The sequence below is a fragment of the Desmodus rotundus genome, chromosome 7, assembly GCF_022682495.2.
Source record: "Desmodus rotundus isolate HL8 chromosome 7, HLdesRot8A.1, whole genome shotgun sequence".
Taxonomy (NCBI): Eukaryota; Metazoa; Chordata; class Mammalia; order Chiroptera; family Phyllostomidae; genus Desmodus; species Desmodus rotundus.
In genome coordinates, this window is record NC_071393.1 from 28,784,195 (window position 1) to 28,805,164 (window position 20,970).

General features: G+C 42.0%; 1 pseudogene; it reads right to left on the reverse strand.

Moving 5' to 3' along the window:
- Positions 1 to 761: 761 nt before the first annotated feature.
- On the reverse strand, positions 762 to 18,221 carry LOC139441073 (glyceraldehyde-3-phosphate dehydrogenase-like; annotated as a pseudogene).
- Between the last annotated feature and the right edge of the window lie 2,749 nt (positions 18,222 to 20,970).

Here is a 20,970-nt window from a genome sequence, read left to right on the forward strand (position 1 = left end):
GTAAACCCCTCTCCCTACCTACCCTTCCCCACTCCCCTCTGGCTATTGTTAAATTGTTCTTAACGTCAATGTCTCTGGTTATATTTTGTTTGCTTTTTTCTTTTGTTGATTATGTTCCAGTTAAAGGTCAGAAAAGTTTTTTCTTTTTATTTAATGTAAAAGATAACAAATATTCTAAAGCAGAGGTATCAAACTTATTTTCATCAGGGGCCACACCAGCCTTGCGGTTGCCTTCAAAGGGCAGAATGTAATTTCAACTCCTTAACAGTTAAGGAGTAGTTACATTTATACAGTCCTAAAATTATTTCAGCCCTTTGAAGGCAATCGCGAGTCTGATGTGGCCCCTGGTGAAAATGAGTTTGACACCGCTGTTCTAAAGCAAAATAGATGAATAGTACCAGTGAATGTTTTGAGTGTTTTACCCCATGTAAGATAACATATATAATAACAGTAACACAAAGAATGGGAAAGAGGTGGGGGTAATACATGGTTGTAAGGTTCTTATTCTACATATGAAGTGATATAAGAATAATTAAAGTACTATGTTGTAAACCCTCAAGGAATCATTGAAGAAGAAAAATTTTGAGCTAGGTACAGTGAACTTTATTGATGGTACATGACAAGGTAGGGGTCCCTAAGTTCCTCCCCTCTTCAGGGGGTCTGGGATGGAAACTGGAGATCAGGAGATTCTCAGTGTGTTGGGGGATTGATTTGGGGCAAGGACTCCCCAGCAGCCGAGGACCTGTCTCCTCTTTCTGGGGTCAGTGGACCATAAGATATACCACCCTGTTCTGTAGCCAAATTCATTGTCATACTAGGAAATAAGCTTGAAAAAGTGGTCATCGAGATCCATGCCAGCCCCAGCATTGAAGGTGGGGGAGTGGGTGTCACTGTTAAAATCACAGGAGACAACCTGGTCCTCAGTATAGCCCAGGATGCCCTTGAGGGGGCCCTCTGATGCCTGCTTTACCACCTTATTGATGTCATCATATTTGGCAGCTTTCTCCAGGTGGCAGGTCAGATCCACAACTGACACACTGGGGGTGGAGACATGAAGGCCATGCCAGTGACCTTCCCATTCACCTCAGGGGTAATCTTGCCCACAGTCCCGGCAGCACCACTAGAAGCAGGGATGGTGTTCTGGGCAGCCATCACGCCACAGCTTCCCAGAGAAGCCATCCATGGTCTCTTGGGTGGCAGTGATGGCATGGACTGTGGTCGTGAGTCCTTCTATCATGCCAAGGTTGTCATGGATGACCTTGGCCGGGGGTCCAAGCAGCTGGTGGTACAGGAGGCATTGCTGACAATCTTCACGGAATTGTTATACTTGTGGTTCACTCTCATCACAAACATGGGGCATCCACAGAAGGGGCAGAGATGATGCCCCTCTTGGCTCCAGTCTTCCAGCGGGCTCCACAACATATTCAGCACCAGCATCAGCCCATTTGATATTGGCAGGGTCTCGCTCCTGGAAGATGGAGATGGACTTTCCATTGATGACAAGCTTCCTGTTCTCGGCCTTGACTGTGCCTTTGAACTTGCCATGAGTAGAATCACTGGAATATGTAGACCATGTAGTTGAGGTCAATGAAAGGATCATTGACGAAGACCACATCCACTTTGCCAGGGTTAAAAGCAGCCCTGGTAACCAGGCGCCGATACAGCCAAATCTGTTCACTCTGACCTTCACTGTCGTGTCTCAGGGTTGAGGCTGGCCCTGCACAGGAAGATGCATCTGTCTGTCAAACAGGAGGAGCAGAGAGCCTCACTGAAGAAAACTTTAAGAGATATAAATAAATCAATAAAAAACACAAATGGAATAAGATTTGCTCAATTAACCCATGAATTCAGAAAAAAAAGAATGGAGGACAGATGAAACAAATAGAAAACTGCTAGCACAGTGATAAAATTAAATCCAAATATATCAAAAATCATTTTAGATGTAAATGGCATAATGGCATAACATACCAGTTAAAAGATATTATCAGATTAGATTAATCTTCTAAAAGGCAAGACCCAACAATATGTTGTCTATAAGAAACCCACATTAAATATAAAAATAAAATCATGAGACTTCTGCTTTGTAGAAGCTAAGCCTGAAAATGAACTTTTCCCTATTCACCCCCACTCAAGCCTTGGACATTATATATAATGCAAAAACTTAAAAACTCTGACACGTAAAAAGAGGGTGAACCAGCTAGGTGCCTTCAGTCCTAAATAATAACACTGTGGTGAGTTCCCTGTGTTTTCCCTGGTGTCGAAATAGTCAGCAATCTAAGAACATCAACAAATGCCAACAAAGTAAACCTCAACCAACAAAAGCCTGCCTTCTCTAGTCAAAGGACTGGGAGTGGGGCAGTTTAGCAAGACAGAATACTTTTATTCAACAACCACTCTGCCCCAACAAACATCACAGAAAAGACTGTGGCTTTACTCACACACGTGCCATGTGAAGTAAGTGGAAAGTCAAGTAAATGGATAGGCTAGACTTCCATCCTCTTCAGGCTGTGCAAAGGCATAACATTCCCACCCAGCTAGTAACAGGAAAGGCCACATAGAGAGTCAGAACTTGATTCCTACCAGCAACACAGCTCCAGTGGAGACGACATGGGGCACCTGGACTTCCACTCTAACCTGGAAGTAGCAAATCCTTCCTCCCCCTCCTCGTTGGAGCGGTGTCAGAGGAGATCGTTGAAGAGCTGGGACTGCTACTCTCACCCAGCAGTAACAAGACCATATTCCCTGGGGAATCACTGGAGACCACATGGAGCGCTAGAACTCCCACTCTAGCCCAGCAATACTGAATAGCTTGTGGCTTGGTTGTCAGTGGAGGTTGAATGGGGAACCTAGATTTCTGCTTCCACTTGGCAGTAGTCACACAGCAACTCTCCCTTTCCCTTTGGAGCAGCATCAGTAAAAGCCCACTAACACAGGTTTAAATAAGATCCAGAGTCTTAAACATAATATAAAACTGTCCAAGTTTCAATTAAAAATCACTCATCATGCCAAGAACCAGGAAAATCTCAGCCTAAGTTTTAGAAGATGGTCAACAGATGCCAGCTTTGACACAACAGCAATGTCAGATTTATCTGACAAAGATTTCAAAGCAGCGGTGATGAAAAATGCTTCAACAAGCAATTACAAACTGAGCTAAAATAGATGTAGAAATAGAAAGCTTCAGCAAAGAAACAGAAGAGATCAAGAAAAACCAAGTGAAAAATTTAGAACTGAAAAAATATATAACCAGGGAGGGATATATTCAGTGGGCAGGCTTAACAGAAGAGTGTAAAGGATGGAGGAAAGAATAAGTGAAATGGAAGACAGAACAATAAAAGTTACCAAATCTGAACAACAAATATAAGACAGGCTAAGGGGGGAAAAATAGTAAACAGAGCCTCAGTTTTCTGTGGAGACACAATAAAAAAATCTAACTTTTGTATTATTGGGATCTCAGGAGGAGATGACAAAGAAGACAGGACTGAAAAATTAATCAATGTACTCTGTAAAAATTCCTGTTACTAGGGTAAAATAGAAGTTATAAACCAAGAGAAAACATTTGCAAACCATATATTTGACAAGGACTAATATGTGGAATATATAAAGCACTCTCAAAATTCAACAGCGAAAACAAACAATCCAAGTAGAAGATGAACAAAAATAAATAAAAGGTATTTCACTGAAGAGGATATAGCCAATAAGTATATAAAAAGATGTTCAGCAGCACTAACCATCAGGAAATACAAATTGAAACCACAATGAGTTGTTATTACATACTCTTAGAATGTCTAAAATAAAAAATAGTGACAACACCAAATTCTACTGAAGATGTAGAGAAACTGAGTCACTCATCTGGAGTCATTGATGGTGGAAATGTAAAATAATGCAGCCACTTGGGAAATATTAGAAGTTCCTTGAAAAATTAAACATGCAAATACCGTATGACCCAGCATTTGTTCTTCTGGTCATTTATCCCTGAGAAAAAAGGACTTTTGCTTACAAAAGTTCCTGTGTGTGAATTTTTTTATAATAGTCCCAAACTGGGAACAACTCAGATGTCCCTAACAGGTGGATGGTTAAACAAACTGTACTAGATCCATATCAGGAAATGAAAAGGAACAAACTATTAATACTCACAATAACTTATATGGATCTACGGGTCATTAAGCTGAGTGGGCAAAAAGTCAGTCTCAAAAGATCATACTGTATGACTCTATTATATAACATTTTTGAATGATAAAAAGTACAGAAATGAAGAACATGCTAGGTCACCAGGAGTTGAAGGGGAAGGGAGACAGAAGGGAAGAGACAGTGGCTAGAAAAAGGTAACATGAGAAATTTTGTGGTGACGAAACTCTTCTGTATCTTGACTGCATCAATGTCAATATTCTTGCTCTTGCCCTAGAGTTCATATTGAATCCTTCATATGGCACACTAGGGTTTTTTCGTTGTTGTTGTTGCAAGATTTTGTCGTTGAGAAAAACTTGGAAAAGAGTACATAGGACCTCTCTTTACTATTTTTTTACACTCTGTGGGTAAATCTACAATTATCTCAAGATAGGTAAATGTTGAGATAATTTTAGGTAAATCTACAATTATCTCTACATAAAAAGTTTAACTAAAAGAAAACATGGACAGGCAACAGTGACCAAGGAAGAAAATGATGGACCATGTGGGTTGGGGGTCCCCAAGGCAACCAACATGTCTGGAGAGGCTAGAAGGACTCTGGGACTCAGCATCCAGTTGTACTCACGGCTAAGGTTTATGACAGGATGTAGTAAGGCTGCACAGTCAGATCACAAGGGAAAAGGCAGGGGTGGAGTCTGGGGAAATCTGCTTACACACTTCTCACATTATCTCCCTGCCTTGAGCCCACTCTTCCCCCAGCACGAAGGTGCAGCAACATGTGTATGATGTTTCTGCCCAGGAAAGCTCATAGAGATTCAGCATTCGAGTTTAAATTTGGGCTGGTCCTGTAGGCACCCTCTGCCTATAGTGTGCCAGAACTCCAGACTCCCCAGAGGAATGAACAGGTGTGTGGCATAAACCACACTGTTTGTACAAACAGCCTAGGCATGCTGAGCCTCCCTCACTACTGAGGCAATGGTGGGAATACCTCCAAAATCCAAATTCCCAAATTTCAGCCAAGAGCCAGTCTTGCCCATAGGGCTTCCTCAGCAGCCTCAGGCCTGCGGTGTTAACGCTTCACTGCACTGCATGCAAACACTCCCCGAAGGAAGGCTGGAGTGTCTGTTTTACAAAGAATACTATCAGGGAAAATAAGGACATGACTTAATAATGAAGGGTTCCATTCTCACATAAGAAATAATAATTCTACCTGGAATACAACCAACAACAGAGCTTCTAAATGCATGAATCAAAGCTTATATAGTTGAAATAGAATAACCAAATCCACACTGATAGTTGGCAACCTCAATGCTCTAAGTCGGCAATTTTCAACCAGTGTGTTGCAAGAAATTTGAAAACATGCAATACCTGGCTACTTACTCAGGGGCACTGACCTCTTTTCCCTTAGATTGACAAATAAGAAAAATGACAACAGCCAACACAACAATAGCTGACTGGTGTGAATGAATCAAAATTATACCTATTTTTTGGTCAGATCAGCAAAAAACATATTTTTTTGGTGTGTCACAGAACTTCAGTAATTAGTTTATGTGTGCCATGAGCTGAAAAAGGTTGAAAATCAATGCTCTAAGAAATGGACAAAACAAGAAGGCAGAAAATGCCTAAGGATATAAAAGTCCTAAACAACACTATAAACCAAAATTGACCAAATTTGATTTTTTTTAATTTACATGAAACATTCACCAAAACACACTATACTCTTGGACTTTAACAATGTCCAAAAATAGAAATTATACAAAGTAAAGTCTCAGACCATAGAGAAATTAAACTGAAAATCAATATCGGAAGATATTTGGAAGGTAAAAACACACTACTAATAACCTTCCAAAGAAAAGCTCTCTGTCAAGAGAAATTTTTTAATATTTTAAACTGAATAAAAATGAAAATAATCTACAAAATGCAGCTAAAGCAGCACTGACATGGAAATGTACAGCATTAAATGCTTATATTAGCAAACATGTTCTCCCATACAGCAGGGTCCCTTTTCATTTTGGTGATGGAGAAGCTTTTGCTGTGCAGAAGCTTTTTAGTTTGATGTAGTCCCATTTTTTTTTCCCTTGCTCTAGAAGATGTACCAGCAAAAATATTGCTATGAGGGATGTTTGAGATTTTACTGCCTGTGTTCTCTTCTAGGATTTTTATGGTTTGACAACTTACATTTCAATCTTTTATCCATTTTGAGTTTATCCTTGTGTATGGTATAAGTTGGTGTTCTAGTTTCTTTCTTTCTTTTTTTTTTTTGCATGCCTGTCCAATTTTCCCAACACCATTCACTGAAAGAGGCTATGTTTTACTCCATTATATGCTCTTGCCTCCCTTTTCAAATATTAATTGACCATAAAGATGTGGGTTTATTTCTGGGCTCTCTGTTCTGTTCCATTGGTCTCTATGTCTGTTCTCATGCCAGTACCAGACAATTTTGATTACAGTGCTCTTGGAGCATAATTTGATATCAGGTATTATGATCCCTCCAACTTTGTTCTTCTTTCTCAAGATTGCTGAGGATATCGGAGGTCTTTTTTGGTTCCATATAAATTTTTGGAATATTTGTTCTAGATCTATGAAACATGTCATTGGTATTTTAACAGGAATTGCATTGAATCTATAGATTGCTTTGGGTAGTATAGACATTTTAATGGTATTTATTCTCCCAAACCATGAACACAGTATATGCTTCCACTTATTTGTATCTTCCTCAATTTCTTCAATGTCCTATGTTTTCCAAGTACAGACCTTTTACCTCCTTGTTTATTTGCCAATGAGACATCTGATAAGGGGTTAATTTTCAAAATATATAAAGAACTTTTAAAACCCAACATAAAAAAAAATCCAATTAAAAAGTGGGCAAAGGACCTGAACTGACACTTCTCCGCAGTGGACAAAACAGATGGCCAATAGACGTATAAAAAAGTGTTCAATGTCACTAATCATCACAGAGATGCAAATTAAAACCACAGCGAGACCCACACCAGTGAGCTTTTGCTTTGCAGGAGAATGTCCAGCCCATTGAGCCACACCAGTCAGGGCACAGGCCTGGGTTTCAAGCCAGGTCCACAGATGGGGGCGTGCGAGAGGCAACCCAATCAATGTTTCTCTCCCACACACATGTTTCTGTCCCTCTCTTTCTCTCTTCCTTCCCCTCTTTCTAGAAATAAATAAAAATTTTTAAAAATAAAACCACAATGAGATATCACCTCACACCTGTCAGAATGTCTATCATCAGTAAATCAACAAACAACAAGTTCTGGCAAGGATGTGGAGGGAATGCAGCCTGGTGCAGCCACTGTGGAAAACAGTATGGAGTTCCCTCAGAAAATTAGAAATGGGCCCTGGCTAGTGTGGCTCAGTGGATTAAGTGCTGGCCTACGAACCAAAGGATTGTCGGTTTGGTTCCTGGTGAGGGTACATGCCTGAGTTGTAGGCCAGGTCCCCAGTGAGGGGTGTGGGAGAGGCAACCACACATTGGTTTTTCTCTCCCTCTCCTCCCTCCCTTCCTCTCTCCCTAAAAATAAATAAATAAAATCTTTTTTAAAAAATTAGAAATGGAACTGCCTTTTGACCCAGTGATTCTGCTTCTGGCAATATACCCTAAGAATTGCAAAACGCTAATCAGAAAGAATATATACACCACTATGTTCATAGCCGTATTATTTACAATTGCCAAGTGCTGGAAACAGCCTAAGTGCCCATCAGTAGGTGAGTAGACAAAGAAACTGGTATTCTACACAGCTGTAAAAATGAAGGAACTTTTACCTTTTGTAACAGCGTAGATGGACCTGGAGAATATTATGCTAAGTGAAGTAAGCCAGTCAGAGAAAGACAAATACCATATCATCTCACTCATATGTAGAATCTAATAAACAAAATAAACTGACAAGCAATGAGACCAGAGACATGGACAAATGGAACAGACTGACAGATCTCAGAGGGAAGGGGGCCGAGAGGTGGGAGGACTGGAAGAGATTAGCCCAAGAACACATACGCATGTGGGCAAAGCCCATGGACACAGACAACAACATTGCTAAGGTGAGGGGAGGGGGGAAATGGGGCATATCTGTAATAGTGTCAATAATAAAAAAAGAAAAAGGAATAAATGCTTATATTAGAAAAGAATAAAGATCTCAAATCATTAATCTAAGAGTACATCTGAAGAAGAGTAAATTAGAGCCAAAGAAAGAAGAAAGAAGAAAATGATACAGTTAAGAGCAGAAATCAATAAAATGGAAAAGAAAAACAACAGTGAAAAATCAATGAACCCAAAACTGGATTTTAAATAAAAATCAATAAAGTTAATGCATTTCTAGTCAGACTGACCAAAAGAGAAAAAACACCAATTACCAATATCTGAAACGAAAGTGGGGCCATCACTACTGCTCCTTTAATTAGAACAATCATAATGAGGAATAATTAGAATGACTTCATGCCAGTAGCTTCAACATCTTCAATGAAATCAGCTGATTCTTTGAAAGACATAAAGTACCAAAACTCACTCAAGAAGAAATAGTAACCTGAATATCTCTGTATCTATTAAGGAAATAAAATGTGATGTTAAAACCCTCAAAGAAAAGACAACTCCAGGCCCATATGGCTTCACTAGCAATTCTACCAAACATTTAAGGAAGAAATGCTACCAATTTCTGCACAACCTCTACCAGAAAATGGAAGAGAAGTAAACGCTTCCAAGTTCATTTAATGAATCCAGCATTACTCTAACAGAAAGACCAAAAATAGACATTGCAAGTTTTAATTCTAGTAGAGTCCAAGTTAATTTTTTATTTTATGGATTTCACTTATAGTGTTGTATCTGAAAGCGTTTTGCCTAACCCAAAGTAAAACAAATTTTATTCTGTCTTTCCTTTAGAAGTTTAGAGATTTACAGTGTCCAAGAAAATATCTGTACATCACATTTCTTGTTTTTTTGCAGAATATGTAAAAAATCCTCAAAGCAAAAAAAAATCCAAATTAAAACAAAATAACTTGCAGGGGCAGGGGAGGTAAAAAGGGGTTAAATGGTAATGGGAAAAAAAATACAATAAAAAAATGTTTTAAAGAAGGCAACACTTGGCTCAAAGCCAAACTTTTCAATTATACCATCAATAAATTTAGTGATGCTGGCAAGAGAGGCAAAGGAAAAACAAAAATTAATAGAAAGATATAAACAGATATTTCATTGAGCATATATCAAATAAGCATTTGAAAAGATGCTCCAAACCATTAGTCATTAGGAAAGTGCAAATCAAAACCACAGTGGGATGCCACTAGACATTGATTAGAATGTCTAAAATTATAAAGATTGTTTATATCATGTGTTCATGAGTAAGTGGAGCCACTGGACTGCCCACAGAAACAATTAGTCATCAAATTTTTCAACACTAAATACAATGGATTTGCATATTTTCAACTTTTTATTTTGAAAGAACTTTAGACTTACAGAAGAGTTGTTGAGACAGGAAAGAAAATTCCTGGTCTTTATTCAGTTTTCCCTAAAGTTAACATCATACATAAAAATCTAAAATTAGCCCTGGCTGGTGTGGCTCAGTGGATTGAGCACTGGCCTGCAAATCAAAGGGTTGCAGGTTCAATTCCCTACATGCCTGGGTTGCTGGCCAGGTCCCCAGTAGTGGGTATGTGAGAAGCAACCACACATTGATGTTTCTCTTTCTCCCTCTCCCTCCCTTATCCTCTGTCTAAAAATAAATAAAATCTTTAATATATATGTATATAATTAGCAGTGATACAATATTATTGAGTAAACTATAGGCATTATTCATACATCATCTTTTTTTTTTTGCTAATATCCATTTTTTTGCTCTGCATTTAACCCATAGTCCTACATCCCATTCAGATATTCTGTCTCCATAGTCTGTGGAGTCCCTTCAATCTGTGGCAGTCCCTCAGTCTTTTGCCTTTCCTGACCCCGGTACTTTTGAAGAGCACTGGTCAGGCATTTTGTAGAATGTCCTCATCTTGGGTTCGTCTGGTGTTTTTTTTAACAACTGGGTTGAGGTAATAAGATTTAGGGAAGAATCCCGTCGAAGTGTTGTGCCCTTCTTAGTGCATCATATCAGGGGTAAAGGATGTTGCTACATCACTTGGTTAAGGGAGTGACCTCCAGGTTTCTCCTCTATTAAGCTACTGTTTACCCTTTGAACTAATAAGGTTGAGGTTTCCCCTTATCTCGCCACCTTGGTACAATCAGAGTTCTTTCAATCAGAGGTCTTTTTTTTTCCCAGAAATTTTGTATTTATTATTTCTACCAAGAGTTCCTTTTTTCTACTTTTATTTTATATATCCCTTATCAGTCCTACATGGCTGGCTTGGTGGAACCCCTAAGACTGGATTTGCACCTTTTTTTTTCCATCTCTCTCTTAGCTTTTCTATTTCTTTATCTTTCCTATCTTCTTTCTCAGTAATGTCCTAACCTAGTGTTCCAAACCACTAATTCATTCCTCGGCTATATCCATTTTGCTGAAGAACCCATCATTATTTGACTATTATATATTTCATACCTAGACTTTCACTCTTTTAATTGTACGTTTTTCTGTTCTTGTTCCCTGTTTCATTGCCTCTTTTAGAGTGCTTATGAGGCTTGTTTTAAAGTCTGAGTCTATATGTTCTAATGTTTCTGCTTCTGATGGCATTATAATAAAATTTTTAATGCCACATTAAAAAAGTAGCCTTTTTTTCCAAATGTTTCCTTATTTTGACTAGTGAGCTCCTTTTCCCTAAGAGTACCAGTTATTCCATCAGACAATTAGTGTGGGAAAGCCAGAAGCCATCTCATTATTAGCCTAATTATCTCAGGTGAATAAACCGTACGATGGGAGAACATTAGGTACCAGTAAATCATACTCAATCACCTTCTGCTGCAGAAAACAACCACCTACTTCATGACATTACTTTTTGTCAACCCAAAGGAAACAACAGTAAAAGGACACACTCCTTAGATAAAAATGACCTTAAGGTAGGAAAGGGAGGGTAGAGAAGGGTTAGATAGGAAAAGGCAGGAAGCAACTGCCCAAAATATGGGACTACCACCTGTTTTTTTCACGGTTTGTGCTCTACTCATTACTCTTGAGAACGTCTGGACTTGAGCTTGAGTTGCCATAGGTGTGTGTAGGCAATGGCCTCTGTGTTGCCTACAGCAATGGTGCAGGGAAAGCAAAAGCTGCCTCCTACACTTCTGACCTCCCTATCTCTGTGCTGGCTGTCCCGTCCGACATCAAAACCATCCCTTCCTCTCAGTCACCAGTTCAAAACACCTCTAAAACTCCCAAAATTTTCTGTTTTCTCTTTAAGTTCCTGTTTGCACTCCAGAGCAAGTATCTCAACCTCAACACCACTGACATTTTAGGCCAAATGTGCATTGTAGGATGCCTGAAGCATCCCTGGCTTATACCCACTGCCTGCCAGTGTCACCCCCTTGCCAGCTGTCCCCAGCTGAGACAACCAAACTATGTCCAGATATTGTCAAAGGTCCCTGGGGCAGGGGGTGTCACCCTTGGTCGAGAACCACTGTTCTTAATTTCCACCAGGACTGGTCTCAGGAGCATGAGCCTACACTGCTGTCTTGGCGGGAACCACCAAGGAGCAGTGTCTGCTATGTAACTGCGGTGGAGATGTGTTCAGTAAATGTCGTTTCTCTTCTTCCTTCCTTCCTTCCTTCCTTCCTTCCTTCCTTCCTTCCTTCCTTCCTGCCTGCCTGCCTTCCTTCCTTCCTTACTTCCTTCCTTCCCCCGAAGCACGATGGTAGGAAAAAAAAATAGACCCACAATAATGCTGGGACAACCGAGGGGAGAAAGTGCAGGGCAGGTAATTGACCACAGCCATTGAGGACACACGGCCCTGCCTGTGAAGGCCGGGGACGTCTCTGCCTGCTGACCATGCAGAGCCCACTCCGCACTGCCAGGCCTCAGTTTCCCCAGAGCTGAGGCAGTCCTGGGAGCCAAGCGACCCATGCTGGACTGCTCAGGGCCACAGCGGGTGGGCTGTCTCATCTAAGCGGTGCTCAGGCTCCAGGTCCCCATCATTTAATTGGTATTAAAGATTAAAAAGCAAATTACCAAAGCAATCACACAGAATCCACTTGTCTATGTCTCACTCCGGCTCCCAAGCAGTTTGATATTTACTGTCAGCTGGCATTTAATTACTCAGCCAGATTTGGAGGCCGTAATTGACAGAATGCTGAAGACTCATTCTTTAAAAGGATGCTTTCCCCATACAAGAACACTTGGGCTCGGAGGTGACGCTGTATCTCTCTCCAAGATCAGAGAGACAGACATCAGAACAGATTGATGCCTTCTCCCTCACGCCTCCCTACTGTTCCCTAGTTGATTCAGGTCCTCATGCCTGCTGGAGTAAGGGGCAAAGCAAGTGAGACTGTGAGACATGAAGCTTTCCCCCTTTCTGGTCACCAAATCCAGCCTGGTTCCAATTCTACAGAAAATGCCCATGACCTAGAGAGAGACCTGCCCTCAAAGCAGACTCCACAGCCAGCAGAACCACGTTTTGCCAAAGACGAAGGAAGAAACCCCAGTTAGAGGCAGTTTGAGGAACATCAGGGTACCACCGACTCTTTAATTACACATTTCCAAAACATCACCGCACATTGTAAACATCTCCACCCTGGCCTTGCTGCCCACATCTCACGTCATTGCACATTGTTTTAACTTCCCAATCCTGCACCAGCTCCATTATGTATCATTCGGTAATTTATACATTTCAAACTAGATTGGGCTGAGAGGCATAAAACACAGAAAAGAGGGCAATGCAGTTCTGAGGAAATATGGAAAAGATGGTAATGGATTTCTCTTTCTAACCTGTCAAGGTCACTGTCCAGTACAGCTCAGTGCCATACTGAAAATACAAAAATCTTTTTCAACTGAATGTATTGGGTTGACATTGGTTAATAAAATTACATAGGTTTCAAGTGTACAATTCTTTAACATACCCTCTGTATATTGTGTTGTACATTCACCACTCAAAGTCACGTCTTCCTCTGTCACCATTTATCCCCCCTTTACCCTTTCGTACCTCCTCTCCCAGGCCCCTTCCTTTTGTTGCTATGTCTATGAGGGTTTTGTTTTTGGTTTTTTGCTTCACACCTTTACCTTTTTTATCCAGCCCTCCAAACCCCCACCCCTCTGACAGCTATCAGTCTGTTCTCTGTATCTATGAATGTGTTTCTATTTTGTTTGTTTGTTTTGTTCATTAGATTCCACATATAGGTGAAATCATATGCTATTTGTCTTTCTCTGACTGGCGTATTTCACCTACCATAATGGTCTCCAGGCCCATCCATGCTGTCACAAAGGGTAAGATTTCCTTCTTTTTTTATAGCCAAGTAGTATAGTATTGTAAAAATGTACCACAGCTTTTTTATCCCTTTATCTACAGATGGGCACTTGGGTTGCTTCCAGATCTTGGCTATTGTAAATAATGCTGCAGTGAGTATAGGGGTGCTTATATTCCTTTGAATTAGTATTTGAGGTTTCTTGGAATATATTCCCAGAAGTGGAATCACTGGATCACAGGGAGTTGTATTTTTAATTTTTTAAGGAACTGCCATACTGAAAGGAGCTGGTGGCACACTTGTCCCAGCTAATGTTTTAATAAATATTACCAACGCTGTAAAAAAAAAAAAAAGCAATTTTCAAAGAGGAGAAATAAAATGTTGCTGAGTACTCCTAATTTCAACTAGCGATTCATCAAGGTCAAGCAACAATCTAAGCAAATATTCTTTTGTTTTCTGGGATTTTTTTTTTTACCTTAAACATTTGGACCCAAGGAAAAAAGAAAACATTTTTAAAAAGTAGAAGAGGTTGAGAGAAAAGCCTGACTTCGGAGGAATGGTTTCGTTTTGAAACGTGCCCCCCACTGCGAGTTTGTCCGTCTCAGCCCTCACTCTGGACTCAAAACTGGAAGTCTTTTCTGTTACAGTCGTATCTGAACCTGTACGAGGCCAAAATCTCCAGGCCTGGATGAAATAGCAAGGTTAGGAATTTTATAAACTAGATTTGCATACAAATCCACCTGGCTTTCTGTGGAGAGAGGAGCAGACGGGGCTTTTTTGGCTGTTCTATTGGAAGCAGCTCTGAGCGGGGTGCAGTCTGGGCTGGAGCGGGCCACGCAGCCGGCAGCCCGTGCGCCCGGGCAGGAGCCCCGCGGCAGATGCTCGGAGGAGGCGCCAGTCGGTGGACTGCGGCCCTGGACTGGCTCCGGCAGCTCCGTGACTGCACACTGGGCCAGCTGGTGCCCCTGCCCTGAGGTCTCTCACAGGCCTCTTTCCAAAGTGCTTTTCCCCCAGAAACTGCCATGAGAGTGGACTCGGTTAAGACCTAGGACTCCAATGGGACTTTATATCTAACTGTCTGATTGCCTATTTTAAGTAATTAATGCAGTAGCAAGTATTATCTATTCTTTCAAAATCTTTTTGTGTTACTCCTCCACATCTGCTCATACAGAGACGGTGCTGGCGCCCCACTCCATGTCCAGGCACCAGGGCACAAGGAGACCTCCAGGTTGGGGGGAGCTCCCCTGCCTTCTCCTCACTCGGGGTTCACAGGTAGTTTTTCGTTCTTGGTCCCAAGAGACCAGCCTGCTGAAGGCTCACATGACTTTCAGATGTCAACAAGGGATATGCACTTTAAAGAATAACATTATTAATAAGCATTCCTCTAAATATAATGTAGAAAAACAGGATTTTATTGTTTTAAATCAAGCAAATATACCCACAATCACTATTAACATTTTGACAATTTTTTAAATAAAATGCATTTTTGCATCATTACAATTATATGATATATTATTTTTGTACCCTGTATTTTTACGTCATTTTTTCAAGCATTTCCCCCATTAGAAAGTATTTAAATGCTCCGTTTTAAACTGAAACATAAAACTACCATAGTATAGAGTCACCTTCATCTAGTTAATCATTTTCTTATTGTTGGGCATTTAGTTGGGTTGTTTTTTCATTGTGATGAATAACCTGAAATGAACAACTTTGGACATAAATCTTTGACCCTGTCATTGATTACATCGTCAGGTTTCTAAGAATGGAATGATTGAGTCAAAGAATGTGAACATGTTAAAGCTCTTAAAAAAACTGCCAAATTTATATCCAGAAAGGTTGCTCCAGTTTATCCTCTCTCATCATGTACTATCTTCAGTTTTAAAAATCTGTAATAATCCGATAGCCCCAAAATTGTCTGTAGTCAAAGTTATTGATCTGTCTCTGTGATTCTTGCTACCACTCCAATGCTAAGCAAGACCTTCCTTATTCGCAAGGCAAAGAAATATCCACCTAAGTATTATTCTGCTTTTTCTCTCAAAGGTTCACTCTCTTACATTGAATTCTATAATCTATGTGAAATTAGTGAATGTGGAAGAGTTGTCTCTCTTTATGGGTGTGGAGCCTCATTTCCCCATTGCTTCATGCTTCCATGTGAAGGGCTCTCTTCCCCCCGCTCTTTTTCCCAAATCCGCATCACAGGTAGGTGACTTATTTGATTGGTGACGTGGGAGAAGCCTCAGCTCTTCCCTCATCCTCGGTGGGTCTGCTCCCCCACTGCGAGCTCTCCCACTCTGGTCTACCTGCAGCCTCACAGCACTGGCTCCCATGAGCAGACTGGACGTGCTCAGTGCTACCAGGGGCTCACCTGGGCAAACCGTTCCAGCCCAGGATCAAAGTGGTAGCCAGCCTTGTTTTCTAACAGGTCCAGACCCACATTCTCCACCCAGTCTTTACCAGTGACCAGCACAATATACTGACTATACCCAGCGCCATCTCTGACTTTGTGTTCATCTTTCAACTCATTTTGAGTGTGGGCTGTGTGGAGGTTATTTATCAAATCCTCTAAAGTCTCAAAAAATTAAAATGATTTCTTTAAATAACCTGGCAATTTTTTTAACTAAATAATAGTTCTTTTGCTTTCTAATCCATAGTCTTCCTTCATTTTATATTAAATATTTGAATATTTATATACTTAAGTTTAGGCACTTTATTGTATTCTATGTTCTATTTGAGATACTGCTTTATTCTATTCTCTATTATACAAGTGATATTTGTGATATTCTATTTATAATACTGATTCATAAATCAGATCATATATACTTATGCTATTCTTTTTTATCTGTGTTTTGAAAGCTGCAATGGTGATATTATTTATTTGAATTGTGACAGAGAAGCCCTTAAGACAGTGATTCCCAAACTTTGCCGTAGATTAGAATTATCTGGATAGCTTCTAAAAATAATGACACTCAGGTCATACTCTGTACCACCAGTGAACTTAGAGTGTCTAGGGGTGGAAACCAGGCATTCATTTTTGTTCAATGCCCACACGATTTCAGTGCGTGGCAGAGTCTAGGAACTACTGCCTTAGGAGAGGACACTAGTGCAGAGCCAGAGGACCAGGAACCAAGGGTTTTAGTGCCAATTCCTGTTCTGTCCCCTCACTCCTCACTTGCAGGACATGGGTACACTAATACATGGTTTCTGTTTCGCACACTGGACATGTTTCCCACTAATAAAATATTGTCTTTTCAATAGTTTGCACCCCCCAAAGAGATAGACCAAATTAGCTTTAGTTATCAACTTGGCTAGACCCCACAGTATTTGACATAGACCTGGCCCCTGTTTGCCCAGGGGCTTAGGTGCTAAACAGACAATGAAAATGTTAACCAATCTTAAACATAGAGTGAATCACAAACACATGGTGCTTACATCCACAAATTAAGGATAAACCACTAAATAATTACAGTATGCATTCATTTTACCACTTCAGAGTATTGTAACAAGGTTGGGGAAAAAACTCTCTTTGGTTTACAACATTTGCAGAGTCTTCAAGTTGCTCCAGACTACAGGAGAAAAGCCTGGAATTTATATAGCACAGATTCCCAAGGCATCATCGTCTCCACCCCCAGCCCCAAATGTGCATCTACAGTTTTAGCTTTCTGTGCCTCTACATCATTGCATCCACATGGGCCAGAACTGCCGCAGCCTCCTCAACCCCCTGATGCAGCCCTGAACCTCACCACAAGCCTTAACACCCTCTGGGAGCCCCACGAGCCTCCTTCACCCTCCAGGGCTTCAGTGCACAAAAAATTATCTCCAATTTGGCATCTTTCTCTGAATCGTGTCCAGACTGATCTCCATGCTGGCTGCAACTCACAATCACCTCACTGTAATCCAAAAACCTGCCCCTGGGCTTCCACCTCTGCCATTCACGTTGCCACAGAACTCCAACATACTGCCCAATGCTCAGCTTTGGACTTGAACCTTCCTCCCTTAAGCTCCCACAGCTCTCCCATTTGGCACCCTTCCCTAGTCTTAGTTCTCTCTTCCGCTCCGTGCATGCCCTCCAGACCAGCTACAGCGGAGACAACCCCTCACCAGAAACTGTAAGCTAGCCCAAGGACTCCTCCTCCTTCGGAGCTCATGCCACTCAATTATACCTTTTTTTTTTTTTTTTTTTTTGCACCTTGATACATCAAGTAAAAATGCTGTCAGGGTCTCTGGGTCCCTATCTTCTTTCTAGCCAATTCCTGCTAAAGTGCAGGGGCACCCAGAGTCTGGTCTGCATCCTACTTCTTTCCTTGTTTGCAGCCTGTCCTTGAGCTGGCTGGTTTACACTTGGAGTTTTTACAGCCACCCATTGACAATGCTCTTAGGCCTGCAGCATCCTCCAGAGCCTCAAGCCTGTATTCTTGCCAGAGATCCTTCCATGAACATTGTAAGGTCTTTAATTTCAAAGATTCCAAAGCCGAATGCTCTCATTTCCCTTGTTATCTCTGGTGACACTTTAGTCTGTTTTAATGACTCAGACAGCTCCTTCAACCATGGCCAGAGCAAGGTATTATAGCAACAACAACAAAAACAAGTGACAGTCTCATTTATGGAGCATGTGCTTGTGGGACCACGCGAGCTCTTTACATGGATCGTCTCATTTAGCCCTGAGAGCTATCCTGCCAGGTAGGCAACGCCATCTCCATTATTGTAGCTGCTCAGCTGAAGCCTGGACAAGCTAAGTACCTTGTTCCAGGTCACATACGGCCAAACATGTAGACTCTAAGTCCATGCTCCGGGTGCCTTATCGCTGCCAGGGGCTGAGTCGCCCACTCTTCTCAAAACATCCTGTGAGCACAGTGTGTGGGCGCTGCAGACAACTCCCTGACACCCGCCCCACCATAAGTGATTTAATCCACTCATGGCAAGTCTCTCCTTTTGCAGTATTTGATTTAGACATAGGCTGCTCTTACAGGTTGAATTGTGTTCTCCTAAAACAGATTTTAAAACCCTAGCTCCCAATACCTCAGAATATGCCGTGATTTAGAGAGATGGTCTTTACAGAGGTAGTCCAATTAAAATATCACTAGGCTGGACCCTAATTCAGTATGACTGGTATCCTTATTAAAAGGCAAAATTTTGGCACAGCTGCACAAACACAGGGCGGGTGCCGCAGTATGAAGGAAGACTGGAGCTGTGCTGCCGTGAAAGAGGGAGCCCCGGAAGCTGGGAGAGGAGCCTGGACCAGATCCTGCCCTCACTCGCTCCAAGGGTACCTGACCCCATTGCTGCCTGAGTTCGGACTTCTGGTCTCCAGAGCCATGAGACAATAAATTTCTGTTGCTCTAAGCCCCCCAGTTTGTGGTCCTTGGTTACAACAGTCCTAGGACACTACTCCAGCTGTCTTTAGCCAGCCCAGGATGAAGACACGAGAGAACAGAGCTGCTCAGGAATTCTGAGAGCCACCTGCTCCTGTCGATTGTGGGAAAAGGAGCATGTTGCCACCAGTCAATGCTGGTGACAGTTGTGCAAATATGATGGGGAGGGGAGGTGGGCAGTGCATGAACAGGGCAGACGCAAGAGGATCGCGATGCAGCGAACCCCAGGTCCTAACCTCCTGCCCCTGGGCCTCCAGTCTTGGAGACTCACACTGTTTAGTCTGAACTGTGCTTGTGGGAGGCAGAATCAAATCCTGTGTTTAGAGGGCTTGGAGAGATGACGTATCCCACCTAAGGATGTACATTTAACACGTGGCAGAGGTGAGATTTGAACCCATTTCCATCTGCCCAACCCCAAATGTGGTGTTTTGATTCACTAGGCAACATTGACTTCCACTTAATAAAAGTGATATTTTGACATCCTAGGATGACTGAGGCAGCAGCTCTTTGCTATCTCTACCTCTTCACCTTACTCTCTTTGTATTTTAGTCCAGCCTTGGCTTTGTTAGCATAACCTGATGCAAAGGTGCAATTCTCCCTAATTGCTGGCACTTTCCTTGAGACATAGCAGCACTGACCTTCTGGCCCCACTCCCCTCAGACCATGCTTGACCACCAGCACACCTGAGCAAACCTCTATTCCTCCCTCCCCTGCCACTGGAGCGCCAGCCCAGCCTGAGCCCCTTCCTCCTCCTCTACCAGGCTTGTCTCCCGCAGGTCTACCTGAGAGACAAAGAAGAAGAGATTTCCTCTGGGCTCCTACTGCATCGTGCTTCTTCTTCCATGTTTGCTCCCACACCAGGCTGTCGTCACCTTGAGGGCAGGGGCCAGGCTGTCTGAATGTTTTCATCCCGATGTGGATGCCATGGCACGTGAAAGTCAAGGCAGTATCACATCACTTTGTCATGTCACACACTGCCCCTCGTTCATACACTGTGTGGACCCCTATTCTATGTGAGGTGCTGTGCTAGGATGACCAAGGTTCCTGCCCTCACTGAGATAACTGTGTAGAGGAAAATTCAGACACAAAAGAAAAGAAAAGAAAAGAAAAGAAGAGAGAAGAGAAAGGTGTGAACACCAGGCTTATTTAAGGAGAGAGAAATGCTTCTGTGCGTTTGGTACACAAAGTCGTTAAAGATAAAATTGGAGACATGAGTTAAACATTAGGCCTTGAACACCTAATAAGCCGCGTTAATTGCTAAAGACTAATTAAACCCTTTCCAGTATTAAGTATCACTCTTTTGTATTAAAATATGTATCTATAGAGCTTAGTTTCTCCACCTACAGGGGAATTAGCACCCAACAGATATGGGGTGACAGCTAAACAAGTTCAGGGTCAGATGCTGACCCTGAGTCAGGGTGCTGCCACCTTCTCCACCTGAGTCCTCTCTCTGTGACTCAGCTGGCAGGCTGATTTGGGGGACAGATTGAAAATCGGCCTCTGCCAAGACTGTTTCCAGCCAGTTTTGCTGGGCTGGGCCTGGCCCTGCTCAGCTGCAGGGCACGGGCTAGAGAGCCATGCTCGAAGTGACTCTTTGATGTTTTCAAAGGTCAGAGCACACCTCTCACCTTTTGGAGTATCATTCAGCTGTAGGCAGAGAATGAATGTTTCAGCTGCCAGGAGAGCCAATTAGAGGCAGTCATCACCCAACCAACCTCCCATGACACTGAAATTCCTTGTAGAACTTACCAGCTCCTTGCAAAAAAAAAAGTGTCATTGGGCTTAACTCCAGCGTAGAGCATGCTCCCATTGCAGAAACCACCGGGGCTCAGGCACTGTCCACGCAGCTGCACCGCACACTGATCCGGGAGGACTTTAATCGCTGATACCTAGACCCCAGGACAGAGAGTCTGATTCAGCTGGTCTGAGTTGGGCGTCCAGGCATGAGCACGTTTTTAAAGGTGCCCAGATTTGAAAAACAGTGATGTATCTGAATTCACCCAAAGAGACAGCTGAGCTGCTCTGAAGTGTAGCCTCTGTCTCTGCTCTCCCACTGCAGACACATTTCTCTGGACCAGTTGGCATCTTCTTTTATTAGCATCAGGTCCTTATTTCATAGTCTTTATTATTCACTCTAAGTATTATTAACGCTTCCAGGTGTTT